Consider the following 15,788-nt stretch of genomic DNA (forward strand, 5'->3'; position numbering starts at 1 on the left):
AGCTTGAAGTGCTATGTAGTACTGTAGTGAATTATCTAAATACATTATTAATTATCTAAAGAAAAAAAACTGGTGAAAATATTGGAAACAAGTCATATTATGGCTTAATAAGGTTTTATTCATCATCTGTACTATACAAGCTGAAAGTGAAAAATCACCTGAAACTACACTTATACCGTATTTTTCTTTTTATAAGACCCACAGGATTATAAGACGCACCCTAAATTTAGAGATTAAAAAGTAAAAAAAAATAATGAGGTCCGTCTTATATTCCAGTGGTGTTTTAACGGAGGGGGCGGCAGCGGTGGTTGAGAGAGGTCACAGGAGGCAGAGGGAGTGCTGGAGTAGGGTGATGCTGGCTGCGGTGCTGGCTACTGTGCTGGTTGCGGTGGGGGCGGTTGCACTGGCTGTGGTGGGGCAGCTGTGCTGGCTGTGGTTGGGGCAGCTGTGCTGGCTGCGGTGGGGCAGCTGTGCTGGCTGCGGAGGCTGAGCTGGCTGTGTGGAGTAAGTGGTGCAGTGGGTGTCTAAGATGCTCTGTTGGTGGTTTGGGCTTCAAAGAAATGGCGCCCAGAACCGGCGCATGCGCAGATTGAACTCTCGACTGAATGACAAGCCAAGATCTCATCTACGTACACACCACCTTCGGGTGCCATTTTCCTTAAGTCCGCTTCTGGGAGATCAGTGGGCTGGAGGCGGCCTGTGTGAAAATGAGATCTTGAGCAAAGAGCTCCATCTGCATACGCGCCGACTCCGAGCGGCATTATTTGAAGCCTGCACCACCGACAGAACATCTTACCCATTGCACCGCCCTACTCCACACAGCTTCCACCGCAGCTAGCACATCCCCACAGCGCCAACAGTGCATCTCACCCGCCACACCGCCCTACTCAACACAGCTATCACCGCATCCAGCACAGCCCTGTACCACCAACAGAACATCTCACCCACCGCACTGCCCAGCTCCACAAGGCCCCCACCGCAGCCATCAGAGCGTCCCACAGCCAGCACAGCCCTAATTCTCCATTTAATTGTAAGCTATGTTCAGATTTTAAGACCTACCTCTCATTTTCCTCCCAAAGTTTTGGGAGGAAAAGTTCGTGTTATGATCCAAAAAATACAGTAATTCAAAATAAGAAGCCTGGAAAAAAAAATAACTTGATGTACAAATGTAATTCCAAATCAATCTTGCTAAATAAACTTACATACTGTATGTGCAACAAATAACTTGTATGGTACAAGAGATGAACCATGAATTATCCTCTAATTTCTTTTTAAAAAAGGTATTATTAAAAATATGGATTTTTTGGGAGGAAATAACTATGCGCAAATTAAACAAAATTCAGTTCTGGCCACTATTCTACTGAATCACAGAAGGACACTGAAATGCTTAAATAAAATAATACTAATACCTCATCGCTCACCTGTCCCATGGCCCATGCAGACAGCTATTCGATCCTCCGCACCTTTTCTGTTCACCTCCACCATCGCATACATCCCCTTTGGTCTCTTGACTCCAAGCCAGAACTTTTAGCGTGGCTAGACTTCCTTTCTTGTTAAGTTCTGCCTATTTGTACTGATCATGTCTGGTACATCTGTGGATAGCAGAATAATAGTGTACTAAAGCCTGCATTACGATGGGAAACTGTGACTGGCAATACAACAGGGCTCTATAGCTTGCAGTATGAGGCACTCGGATTGTCAGTTGGAACATTATGACTAGATGTTCTGCGTCTCATACATCACTATATCCCTATTATATCATGTAAAAGCTACCCACAGGATAAATACAGTAATTTTCTTTCCTATTTTTATGTTTTTAGTTGTTGGTATGTCATATGATCTCATGTGTTAAAAATATGATACTTGAGGCGTTATAATTTTAATTGTCCATTTATTCCGTAATTAATTTAAGAATAAATGCAGAATTTACCTTATAGCTATTTGAAATTTTTATTGATATTTGAAAAATCTGAATTATTCTAACAATGAAAAAAGTTACTTTTAAAGAAATTCTCACTTTGTGAGTATTTTTGGATAAATATCTAATTTAGGTAAAAATTCCTCACGATACAGGCATTTTTAAATACTTGGCACTTTATATGCTTCAAACCATCTGTCTTCAAAATTAATTTGAGCTTTTGGGCAGTTTCAGAACATACAAATTGCAATATTTTTTTGCAATAAATAAATCCTTTAGCAAACAAAGTAGTTTAGTAGGAACATATTGACTATTTAATAAAAGAAAGAATATGCTGCAGATGAAACGTAAATAGAATATTTACTACAAGAGGAATTAATTCAATATCAGTAGAGATAATTTATGCTGAGGTTGTTTTAATATTTTAAATCATAAAGTTTAATATTTTTATTAAATAATTTTACAAGTTTTGGCAACATTAATTAACAGTGCTTTGAAAACCTATTCGTGCTTTCCGAACTTCTCAACATTTTTTCAAGTAAAACCCACAAACTTAAATGTATTTAATTTGGAATTTTAATGTGCTGTATCAACACAGAATATCAAGTATTTGTGAAGTGTAAAGGAAACGATACATGGTTTTCTAAATATTTAAAAAATGTCATTCTGAATTTTGGATGTGCACTTGTAGGACCAATATTCACTGTAATTACTGCTACAAATGTTTTAAGGAATGACTCTCTATCAGCTTTGCATATGAAGAGACTGAATTGTTTGCTCATTCTTCTTTGAAATGCTCTAAGGCTATGCTCACACAGGACGTTTTTGCAGCATTTTTTACCTGACCAAAACCTGACCTTGTGGCAGGATATCTCCTCGGAGTTATCTGCGGTGTTGGTGTGGTTTTTGTGTTTTTTTTTGTGGTGTTTTTACGGCATTTTTTTCTGTGATGTCAAGACCTGAAAGGGTTCAAGAGTACCCGAGTGCTGGGCCGGGCCAGAATTTACCTGAATCTGGCACTCTGGTAGTAAAAAAAAAATGTAGGAAGAAAAAACAAAGTAAAGCAAGCGTGCTATACTTATCAGTCTCCGGTAGATGCTAGAGTGTATGGGCTCCTTCCAGGTATGACATCATTCAGCAGGCCCCTATCACATGTGGGGCAGGGGGGCGAAGCATGATTGTAATGCAAGGGAGAACATTTCGACAAGCTCACTAACCCAGCTGGTCATGCCCACTAACCTGGAAGGATTCCATACATTCTAGGATCATCCGTACATGCTCCCATGGCCCCTCCTACTTCCAGTGCCACTCATTAGCCTCATGCACATTCACTGCTTTCCCCTACGGAGTCTGTGGGTCTATCCTATAGTAAAAGATAAATGAATTAAAAAATAAATAAATAAATTAAAAAAAATGACACAGGGTTCCCCCTTATTATGATACCCAGCACAGATAAAGCCCCCACCAACAGGCTGCAGCCCCCAGCTGTGCTTATCTTGGCTGGGTATCAAAATAAGAGGGACCCCATGCGTTTTTTTTAATTATTTAAATAAATAATTAAAAAATAAAACAGCGTGCGGTCCCCCCAATATTGATACCCAGCCAAGATAAAGACCACAGCTAGGGGCTGGTATTCTCAGGCTGGAGAGTCCCAGCCTAAAAATATCAGCCTCCAGCCACCCAGGATTGTTGCATCCATTAGTTACGACTATCCCAGCACTTTACCCAACTCTTCCCAAATTGGTCTGGTGTAGTGACAATCAGAATAATAAGCGGTTAATCGCAGCTCATAGCTGCGACTAAGCCCTAGATTGGTAATGTTAGGCATCTATGAGACACCCTCCATTACAATCTGTAATATATGACAAGAAATAAACAAAACCACTGAAAAAATCCTTTATTTGAAATAAAATACAAAAAGCCCCCTCTTTCACCACTTTATTAACACTATAATCACCCCTGCAGGTCCCACGTAATCCACATGAGGTCCCACGGCGATTCAGCTATGCTACATCTGAAAATCACAGCGTGCGGTCATAGGACAGGCGGTCACTTCACTCAGGGGATTTCTGGTCACAGCTGGTGATACCTGTGACCGTAAATAGCCTGTGCGTGGCTCATTCATTCTCTCTACACTAGGCCCGCAGACCAGGTCTGTGACTGGTTGCAGTCAGATGCTGGGGGCGCATCTGACTGCAATCAATCACAGATGAAAGCAGTGAATATGTAATGAGTGTGGAAGTGAAGGAGGCGCCGGTGGTACAGCTGCGGCAGTGATTCGGTTAATATAGCACGCCTGCTCAAATCCCCCTATCATCACCACCATTTAAGTGCCGTCTAGATACCTTGGATCAATACTGGGCCTAGCCGTTTTTTTTATTAACCTAGTTGGACCCGCTGATCCAGGGTATCTGCGAGTCCACCTGTCACTGGGGTGAAAACCATAGCAAAAGCACTGAAAAGAATTGACATGCTCATTCTTTTCAGAATGCAGCCAAACCGGAGGTGGTTCACAAGACCGTCAAGAAAAAATCCTGATGTGTTTGTGTGTGTGTGCATGAGATTTCAGAAATCTCATAGACTTTTTTGGGACTGTAAAAAGCAGTGTTTTATTAGCATGGATTTGCATAAAACCAAGGCAAATCTGCAGTGAAAACATGCTGCAAAAATGCCTATTGTGAACATAGCCTAAGTGAAGTATGATGGAGCCATCTGTGAATGGCAATTTTCAAGTCTTGTCACAGATACTCAATGAGATTTATGTCTGGACTGTGACTGAGCTATTCAGACACATGAATGCATTGATATAAACCATCCATTTTACTCTGGCAGTATGTTTAGGGTTGTTCTCCTGCTGGAAGGTGAATCTATGCCCCAGTCTCAAGTCTTTTGCAGCCTCTATCAGATTTTACTCCAGGGTTGCATGTATATACCTCCATTCACCTTTCCATCAACCCTGTTTTTCTCTTTTCCATAAATGTATTCCTCCATAACATGAATAAAATGTGAAAAAATTCATGGGGTATAAACACTTTTTAAAGTCACTGTATTCTTGTCTATATAATCAGAGGGATTAGTTAGATATTGTAAAATTGATCTACTGCAAGTTGACTTCAATTAAAATTTCCTGAAATTTAACATTCTCAGCAAAACTAAAGGGAACCTGTTACTAGAATTTTTGCTATGAAACTAAAAGAATCCCCTTCTGCAGCTCCTGGGCTGCATTCTAGAAAGGTTCCTCTTGCTACTGGCCACCCTTTCAGACCTAAATAAACACTTTATAAAATTTTACCTTTTGATATGCTAATGAGCTTTGTGGCCACGGGGGCGGGCTGTATTGCGTCCGTTATTCCCCCTCCTGCCACTGTTCGCCCCAGTGTTTATTGACATAGATGAGGTCGCCGCCCTCATGTTACTCAGTGCTCTTGAAGTCTCGCGCATGCCCAGTGGCAGTATCGTGGGACTGAGTATTGTTCAAATCGCGAGCGCCGGTGATCTTATTGCACAGGCACGAGATTATGGGCGGGTACTTGGATGACGCTGATGATGATAATCTCGCGCCTGCAAAGCTCATTAGCATACCAAAAGGTAAGATTTTATAAAGTGTTTATTTAGGTCTGAAAGGGGGGCCAGTAGGAAGATGAACCTTTCTAGAATATGGTACAATATTTGCCGTGGCACTAGGGCCCAAGTGTATGTGTCAGCTCCTGCTTACAGCTATCACATCACATAATCTACCATAGCCAATCAGGTGGCACCAGCAAAGGAAGACTAAAATATGATAGCAGGTTTTTCAGTCTAGGAATAGGATGTCTAAGCGCATAGCTAATCAGTAAATTGAATTATCAAAAAACCTAAATTGGAGAGGGATATACATCTGTTGTGCTGAAGAACATAGAAAATGGGAGTGGTAGTCTCTTTCTATGAATACGAATAAGCAGGATTCCAAGTGAAATGAGGGGTGAATAATCTGATAATCTCTTAATGAAATAACATATTCTGTATTTTTATCTTTATTCAATCCATGATGATTAAAAACACATCATTGATTTTAAACAGTACATCCTTGACAAAAATAATACCATGAGCCTACACAATTCGGACAGATCTGTCTAATCAGTTCATACTTTTCTACATTTCTTGCACACTTATTATGATAGGCAAAAACTACACCCAAACACCCCACCAAATATGATACTACAGCTGGCATGGGTGGAAGATTTCATCTTGCTTAAATAGAAAGGGGCAGATGTGATTGGCTTCCCCACCACATGTGATCGAAGGAACTTAATAAGCAGACTAGCAGAGATTACCTCCAGCTAGCCTGCCTATGAGTCAGCACAATGTAAGTTGAGGGCTGAGTCTGCCTGGGTTAATTCCAGACACCCGAGAAACTATTGGCTAAAGTTTCAGAATCTGCAATATGAACAGAGCCAGATGCTGCCTTGACAGTCAATGAAGTTTGTGCAAAACTATGTGACAACAGTTCCTTTGATTTCTTGATCCATAAGCCCCTTTTTCCCTTGTTTCTTCCAGACCCATTTGCATCCATCAGTGCTTAGTTTATTGACTTTAATCTCATCGCTCCAAATCACCAGTTCCCAATCTTCTACTATCCACTTTTCATACATTTTTGCAAACTCAAGCCAATGCTTCATATGACAATATTGAAGTTGACGTAAAAAAATCAGAAAGTTATGCTTGCAGCAGGCACACGAGGAGTTGGCGTCAAAAGATCAAGTAGAAGTGGACTCCCGCGCTGTCGTAAGAAGATGGTCAGAAGTAATGGTTAAATGTGATTTTATTATGCATTTCAGAGATCACATCTCCTTCCCCAGATAAGGTACATGTGTTATTTATCTAAGGAAGGAGATGTGATCTGTGAAACGTGTAATAAAATCAAGTTTGACCATTACTGCTGACCATCTTCTTACGACAGCGCTGGAGTCCACTTCTACTTGATCTTTTGACGCCAACTCCTCGTGTGCCTGCTGCAAGCATAACTTACATGCTTTCTATAGCAGTTGTGACTATTTTTACAACTGTATCAGGTGACCACATCTAATATTTATTCCATAAATGTTTGTTACGTTAGTACCCTATTAGCACCTTTTGTCTTTTCAGTCTCCTTCACATTGATATTGAAATTGAGGATTTTTCAGACCACCATTCCACCACTTATGTCTGGGAATCAACCTAATAGCACACTGAGCTATTAAGGAATGTGAGAATAGGTTGTAATTTGTAGTATAAAGGAAGAAAATATTTTTCCACCACCAAGAACAAAACAGTAACATTGCAGTAGTATGCCAAGAATCTGTATAACTAATCATATGCCAAATATTTTCAAGTTAAATTAATATATGAGAGAGCCAAGATATTTGTGTATAAAATAAAGGAAGTCTCATGTTCGACGCTGTAGTGGATAGTGAGCTATGTAGCCTGAAATTCAGAAGTTCAAAATATTGTTGCCCTTTTGCTTGTCATTGTGTGTATATACATTGTGGTCCCATGTTACTTCATTTGGAAGCCATGTATCTACCTTCTGTCATTTGTTATGATATCTTTTTTTTTTTAAAAAAAGGGGAGCTAAACTCTGGAAACAAATTAAGATAGTTTAATGCAGGTCTATTTTGAAACACCAACTCAAGTTGTCAAATTTGAGAAATGTTCACACCCCAGCAATTGTAAAGGTAGGCTCGTATTGTATTTCTCTCACAATACCATTTCAGTGACACAGGAAACATAATAGAGTGAGAGAAAATAAAAAATTGCTTGGGAAAAAATGTGAGAGCTTCCAACAACAACACCAACACCACAAATGGCACTGCTGGCAGCAGATATTCAAGCAGTAGTGATAGGAAACATGCAACACACTTGGCCTCCTTGCTCTGTCTAAGGCAGTGGTTGGAAAGTGTTAGGCATAATTGACTATATCTTACATCACTCATCTGTGTCACAGGATGATGTTACCTCTGTCAGTAATCCCATCAGCTGACAGAGGTAACATTCGCTGCCATTTATTTTAATGTGTTGGGGTAGATCTACTCACTTACCTGCAGTTTGAGGTAGACACAGAAATGCTTCTCCTTTTAAGTTTCAGCTGGTTTATTAACTTAACCAGTTAGAACAAAAAACAGCTTTACAGGCATAAACGAAAACAAAAGAACATAAAAACAATTCTCCACACTGAGGGTTAAACTCTCTAAACTTTTGGGTTCCACTCTGTTCACTCAGAGCAACACAGAGAGGAGGATCTGCTTCCCCCCAAACACAGAACAGAGAATGTTTCCAGAGGCCTTGCTTTTTTCTCTTGGACTATATCTAAGGTGCAGACATTGTGAACAACCATCCCACCCATCTCTTTAGCTGTTCACAAAAACCCGGCCCTGTTAAAAAACATTTAACCCTCTCAGCACCTAATATGCTGGAGCATTGCACATGGGTTCGCATCACTGGATTTAATATTCTTAGCAACACATTGTACTTTACCAGTGATCCTATTACAGTGTATATAGGAGAATTTGAAATTACACCTGTTTCTTTTGTGCCATTTAGTCTCCAAACCTACAGCACCCCGGGGGCTAAGGAAAACACTACATCAAAACAACTTCTTTTAGTTGATTTATTGGATCAGATGAATATTTAGCCATGATAATGGAGAAAAAGAATGAAATAATTGTAACCCCGGGTTGGGTTTCTGGCTCTTCAAGCTCTGTGATAGGGAACTAGCAGTGGAGGTGTCACTCTGAGCTAGATCAAAGTTGGCACCAGGTGCGTAGGCCAGTATCTTAGGCCATTTCCCACACAGATACAACTGTTGGCCACATCGGAAATGATGATAATGAGGATGATTATATGATGGTCAAAATCTGGAAACCAGACAGATGTGCAGAGAAATTGATGACATTAGAGGAGGAAGGTGTTAACTTTGGTGATAGAAAAACCAAGTTATGTGTAGAGATGAGCCACCCCCCTAGTGTTTGAGTTCGGTTCAGTTCGCCGAACGGAATCTCCGTTTGACAAACGTTCCACGAACCGTTCCACGAACCGTTCCACGAACCACTCGAACCCCATTGAAAACAATGGGAGGCAAACACAAACACATAAAAACACATAGACAACACCTTCAAAGGTGTCCAAAAGGTGACAAAAAACTCCAAAGACACCACAAACATATGGGAAAGTGACAAGGACATATGCTCATGCGAAAACAAAAGAGCAGGACAAGTAAAAAGAGGAGGAGACTAAGATATCGGAGTATCTGCAAGTGAACCATGATGCCACTACTGTGCAACTTGAGCCTTGCTCTTTTTGGGCTTCCATTGTGGATAAATTGCCTGAGCTCGCCACTTACGCCTTGGGGATCTTGTCGTGTCACACAGCCAGCGTTCTCTTGGAACGTGTCTTCAGTGCTGCTGGGTGTGTGCTGACAGATAAGCGCATGCTTCTGTCCAGTGACAATGTGGACAGACTAACGTTCATCAAGATGAAAAAGTCATGGATCACAGAGGACTTTTCTACCCCTGAGTCATCCAGGGGAGGCGAAAGGATGGTGTATTTTTGAGAGTGCTTCATGAAAAGCATCTTTTTAAGATTGCAACTGGGAGACAATTGATGCCAGTGAAGTGGTGTGTGTGTGGCCCAATTTTTGGAAACGAGGGAGACTGTGGTTGGAGTCCCCTTGCTTTTGAAAAATGAACCAAGATGAACAAGTCATGGATCAGAGAGGACTTTTCTACCCCTTTGTCATACAGGGGAGGAGAAAGGCTAGTGTATTTTTGAGAGTGCTTCAGGCAAAGCATCTTTTTAAGATTGCAACTGGGGGACAACTGATGCTAGTGAAGTGGTGTGTGTGTGGCCCAATTTTTGAAAACGAGGGAGACTGTGGTTGGAGACCCCTTGCTTTTGAAAAATGAACCAAGATGAACAAGTCATTTATCACTTAGGACTTTTCTACCCCTGTGTCATCCAGGGGAGGCGAATGGCTGGTGTATTTTTGAGAGTGCTTCATGCAAAGCATCTTTTTAAGATTGCAACTGGGGAACAACTGATGCCAGTGAAGTGGTGTGTGTGTGGCCCAATTCTTGGAAATGAGGGAGACTGAGGTTGGAGTGCCCTTGCTGTGTTTTACATGATTTTAGAAGGGCATGACATGCCAGAGAGGTTGTCTTTCAGCATCTGCAAGCTGTTGGCCACAGAAATGCTACCTTTCCACCCTTTTTACACAGAGGATTTTCGAGACCTTATGCCCATCACAGTGCCCCAAGAGCCGACGCCCAGTCGCCACTCCTTCTTCAAGAAAGGCGTGCCCGCCCTACACCAGCATGTCACACACAACATCACCGCTTCCTTGAGAAACTCTGTGTGTGACAGGGTGCATTTCACCACAGATACTTGGACCAGTAAGCATGGACAGTGGCGTTACATGTTGCTGACTGGGCACTGGGTAACTATGGTGAGAGATGGAGAAGGGTCTATTGTACAAGTCTTGCCGTCCCCACGAGTTGTGTGTCAGTCCTTCCTATGTATGTAGAAATTCCTACACTGCTTCTGTCTCCTCAACCTCATCTAGGTCCTCAAACTCCGCTTAAAACATGTTTGGTAAGGACACCCGTGTTGTAACTGTGCACAAGAAATCCCGCACACCTCCTTACTATGCTGGCAGCAGAGCTCAACGCCATCAGGCGGCCAAATCTTTACTTTGAAATGCATGGGAAATGTGAGTCACACCGCTGAGGAGTTGTGGATGGTTAGCTCTGGAGACCGAGTTACATCAATGGTTGTCTCCACTCAACCAGCAGCCAAGGAAGGCCGTATGCGACAATGATGCAAACCTGGGTGTGACCCTTCGCCGGGACAATGTGACACAAGTGCCTTGTATGGCTCACGTGTTGAAACTGGTTGTCCAGCAATTTTTAAACCACTATCCCGGCCTACATGGCCTTCTGCAGAAGGGGCAGGGTGAAACGCCTGCCTGGATCCACACACTCATACGGGCTGTAAAGGATAGCCTAGAGGGAAGCCACTCAACAAGCTGCACCCCTAGAACCATGAAACCTTTTAACCCCTATATATATATATATAGGGATTTGGAATTACACAGGGCCAAAGGTGATCAATACCTGTGGAAGGCTGCAGTCCGAGAGAGTAGTAGTCAGGCAGGGTCAAACCATGAATTGAGGAACAGGAACAGAATCGGACGGCCAGGACTTAATCAGAAAACAAGCAGAGGTTTAATACGGATCGGGCAACGAGGTACATTAACAGCAGGCAGAAGACGTAATCAGGAAACAAGCGGTAGTCAGCACACAAAATCACAAAACATAACTGGGCGGAACAGGAACCAGAAATTCAGAACTATGTCAGATAGTGATCAGCAGACAGGAGGGGCCTAAAAATGGGTGTGGGGTCTTCCCATTGGTTGTAGCTGAATGATGTTACTTCAGCTGTGAGACAACAACCACCTACAGTCAGCCATTGGTACTGAATATCTCAAGGTAACCCTGCCCAGTGGCTGTGCGGAACCTGCGGCCACCGGCGCCCCTGTCATTGACTCCTCTCCCATCAACATCACTATCTACGAAATGACACAGGGTCACCTGGTGATCGGAGTACATGTTGCTGGAGCTCACTCCGGTGGTGATGTAACAGCTGTGTGTGACAATGATGTAAACCTGGGTGCGTCCCTTCGCCAGGGCAATGTGAGACACATGGCTTGTATGGCTGACGTGTTCAACCTGGTTGTCAAGCAATTTTTAAACCACTATCCCAGCCTATATGGCGTTCTGCAGAGGGTACGCTCGCTATCTGCTCACTTCCACCGTTCACACCCAGCAGATGAACAACTTGCATCGCTCCAGAAGTCTTTTGGTCTGCCTGTTCACCGCCTGCAATGCGATTTGCCAACACGCAGGAAGTTGTATCTGCACATGTTGCAGCACCTGTGGCAGCACCGGCGAGCCCTGCTGCAATATGTTATGGCTATGCAATATGTTAGGCTGGGCTATTGAGATCCAGAGGTGGGGCAGATCACGCTGCTGGAGGGGTCTCAGATCAAATACATATGCACCCTTCACAGTTTACAAATGGCAACGAAGATGTTAAGCGCTGACGAGGCCATTATCATTATGACAATTCCGGTCATCTACATGCTGGAGCACACTCTAAACATTATTCAGAGTCAGGTGGTGGGACAAGAGGAAGGGGAGGAAGTACAGGAGGAGTCATATGCGGAAGAAATATCAAGATCTACAAGGTCCACACGTTCAGCATCACCAAGGTTGCAGGCATGGGACAGTGAGGGTGAGGGATTAACAAGGGCGCATAGAATTAGCCAAACTGTTGAGGAAGGTGCAGGAGCCCAGGAAGAAATGGAGGATGAACTGGCGATGGGCATGAAAGACTCAGTAGATGAGGGAGAGCTTGATCACATTTCTGTTGTGGGAGGTTGGGGGGAGAGGGCAGAGGAAGGAAGTATGATTCTCACCTCTCTGCCACCAACACAGCAAGGACTTGGTCCTCCTGGATGCGCAAGACACATGAGCGTCTTCTTGCTGCACTACCTACAACATGACCCTCGTATTGTCCGAATTCGAAGGAATGCTGACTACTGGGTGGCCACACTCTTAGATCCCTGGTACAAGACAAAATTTGGCAAAATAAGTCCTGCCATATAAAGTGACGCACGTATGCAGAAGTATCAGAAGAAGCTGGTACGCAATCTTAGATCGGCTTTTCCACTAAACACCACTGCTGCACAGAGTGAAACTCAATGCTTTGTCATGGCTAGGAGGAAATGGTCTTGGAAAGGGGAACAGGTGTGTTGTAAAAGGGAAAAAAGTTTGTGTCCGCGGGTTTGGTGGTTAAGCAACAGTAACATCTGCTGAAGAAACACAGTCTGTTATGGGGGGACTGGTAGATTTGGATAAGGTGGTATATATCCCAATCTCCAGTCGGGGTCCACCGTGCTCCTAGATGGAAAAGGAGATGCTGGCAACCCGAAGGTTAGCCGGAGGATACTGAGCTGGGTGTCTCTGAAACAAATAGTAGCCTGAACCGAGTTAGATGACAATCGGATCTGGAGACTGGGAACCATGTTAGCGTCACAGGGTCCACACACCTACCCAGCCCAGGAACTCCCTGTTAACAACACAGGGACCATTGGGTACGCTGTCCGTGTGTGTAGGGGGCACACCTGTGGACAGCAGGCACAGCAGCAGCAGCCTAGTTAATGCCACTGTGCTGCAGTAGCAGGACTGGTAGGACAGGAGCTGGTCATAACCATTCTGCCTTACCAAGTGTGGTGGCGTCCTGCACCGACGCCCTATCCCTGCCTAACTCTGTCCTAAAGTCGCAATGGGTTCAACACATGGAGGTGTGCTTTGTCTGAGCATAATAGAAGACTGTGCACCTCCTTGTTGTCTTCAGCCCCTTTTCTAACCTGGGTCCGCCCCAACCCCGGGTGGACTACAATGCACCTCCATGAGCTAAAAGCAGAGTGCCACGTCATCAGTGATATAACCAGCGGCCTCTCCGGAACCGCCACTTAAATGATGGCCTCATGGCAGCCACGCCCCAAACACCTCACCAGTCATCGTCTGACGAACAATGATGAGGGACAAATCATAGGGTCGGGCCTCTGCGAGCCAGTCCGGAGTGGCCACATCATCGAGACATCTGATGCCCTTTGGACTATTATGGAATGACACCTCACGGACATGGCTATTAAGTTCCTTTATGGACCTTGCCTCTGATGCAGTAAGTGCCTGAGCATGCTCATTTGCCTGAAAACAGTCTCAGAAAATAGACTTCAGCTTCTGCATGCTCTGTAGGCCCAACACAGGACATAGACACGGCACGGAGTCCAAGAACCTGTGCAAAGAGGCTTTTCGCACTAACTGTGGGAGAATGCACAGTAGCACAAACTGAGGACTTAGCTTCAGGAATGGCACAGCCATGCTGAGCATGCTCACTACGCAAAACACAGTACTTAGGCTGTGTCTGTGGTAAATCAGCACATGCATGCACACTAGCCGTCTCTCCCCAATTAGACATGGATGAGGAAGCAGCCAGCTGGACGACCCGAGGGACAGACAAAAATGGCAGCTGACACCTGGGCACAACTGGAACCACAGCTGGCTGCTTGCGTCTACGGCGGCACCGATTTGTAACACCAACTACCAACCAAAATAAGAGGTGTACTTCTTCCCTTGGATAATCTGATATGATTCCTTTTTTCAGGGACACGACCATCGTTACCAAATGTAGATGAGGCAACAAAAATCAGGTGCTTCAATGGATCTCCAGTGCTCCATCAAGTGGCCTCTCCTCCACTTCCACTTCAATATCCCAAATACTCCATTCCTCTTTGGCGTCAAACCAATCGCACTTGCTTCCAAACAGCTCACAAGTTTACACCTGCCCTGCTGAGTATGGAGTGACAGAGATGGTTGAGCCGGCAGAGATGTTCAGTCACCTAAAAGCCTGGGAATCAGAGGTCTGCTACAAAGCTGCAGTGAGTGCAGACAAGGAAATGATCTGCACTGATGCCCAGAAGCTTTGTAATTTGGATGCAACCCCAATGAAGAAGATGTTGATCATAATGTACACCCTAATTCCCAAACTGTAAATCATCCTGGTGGAGACAATGGGGAACATGCTGAGGAGACTCAGATACCTGATTGGAACGACAACTTTACTATTTGCTCTGGGCAGGAAGAGGTTGGCTCGGAGGAGTCAGGACAAGGGGAGTGAAAACACACAGGGTGATGATGAAGTTGGAGACCCCACTTACTTTCAAACCAAAGTCAGCCAGTCAATGAGGTCAGCAGAGGAGATGGAGGAGGATGCTACTGATGACGAGGTTACATTGCGTCTTCATGGACAGAGACAATGTACTAGAAGCACGTCACCAACTGAATCCTCAGCCACAACTCTGAGAAGAAGTTGTGGTGGCTCTGCAGGTCGCATGGGCTGTCAGCCGTGCCTAGCCTGGGGTTTTTTATACATCGCAAAAGATCACCCAAGTCATGTCATCTGTAAGATTTTTCACAAATCTCTAAGTAGAGTCCAAAAACTCACTACTTTGAGTACTTCGTCCATGAACTGTCATATGGATATGAAGTGATAGCGTGAGCGTGTATTGATGAGCTTTATCCACTGTGAATGCAACATGCTTATTTGCTGTTCATTGCATGCATTGTTGCAAACTACCCACAAGGGGCTGCTGTTTTTTTGCATCTGCCTTTGACTGTTTGGTCACTATAGCAATAGCAAAACGGTCTTCGGCTGTGGACTTGGAGAGCTGAGGAGGTGCTGTCTGTGAAGTGAAAGAAAAGCTAAAGGTGTGTGTTACAGCAAGGAGCCATCGCGGAAACACTTTGGTGAATTGTGAGGGGACTCGTGTTGGAGTTTGGTGAGGAAGACCGTAATGCCTGTGAGCAGCATCCTGTGTCAGAGACCGACATTCTTCCAGTGCTGTCTATACTGTTTACCAGGAGAGGATCGTAAACTCTGTATTGATGGCAACTGGACACCACAGTACCCGGGTATGGTAGGCTGGGACCAGACAGTAATGCATGCACGCAACACTTTGTTTTCTTAGCAAAACACATATCTGTTCTGCTTAGGCCGACTATATAGACAATATGACTTGATGCCTCTGCTCTGTCAATTTGTCAGTTACAGTTAAAATCATAGCGGGACAACGAACACATGTTTGCATTGACTGTTGCTTTACAAGATTTCCAGGACTGTGTTGCTGAGCTGTGTTGTTTCCCTTCACACTGTTATCATCTGCTTTATCTGTGAGGCTTCAGCTAACAAGGGTATTCAGGGGGGGTAACGGGTTTGGTCTATGTTTAGGTAG

This window comes from Anomaloglossus baeobatrachus, chromosome 9 (assembly GCF_048569485.1).
Source record: "Anomaloglossus baeobatrachus isolate aAnoBae1 chromosome 9, aAnoBae1.hap1, whole genome shotgun sequence".
Taxonomy (NCBI): domain Eukaryota; kingdom Metazoa; phylum Chordata; class Amphibia; order Anura; family Aromobatidae; genus Anomaloglossus; species Anomaloglossus baeobatrachus.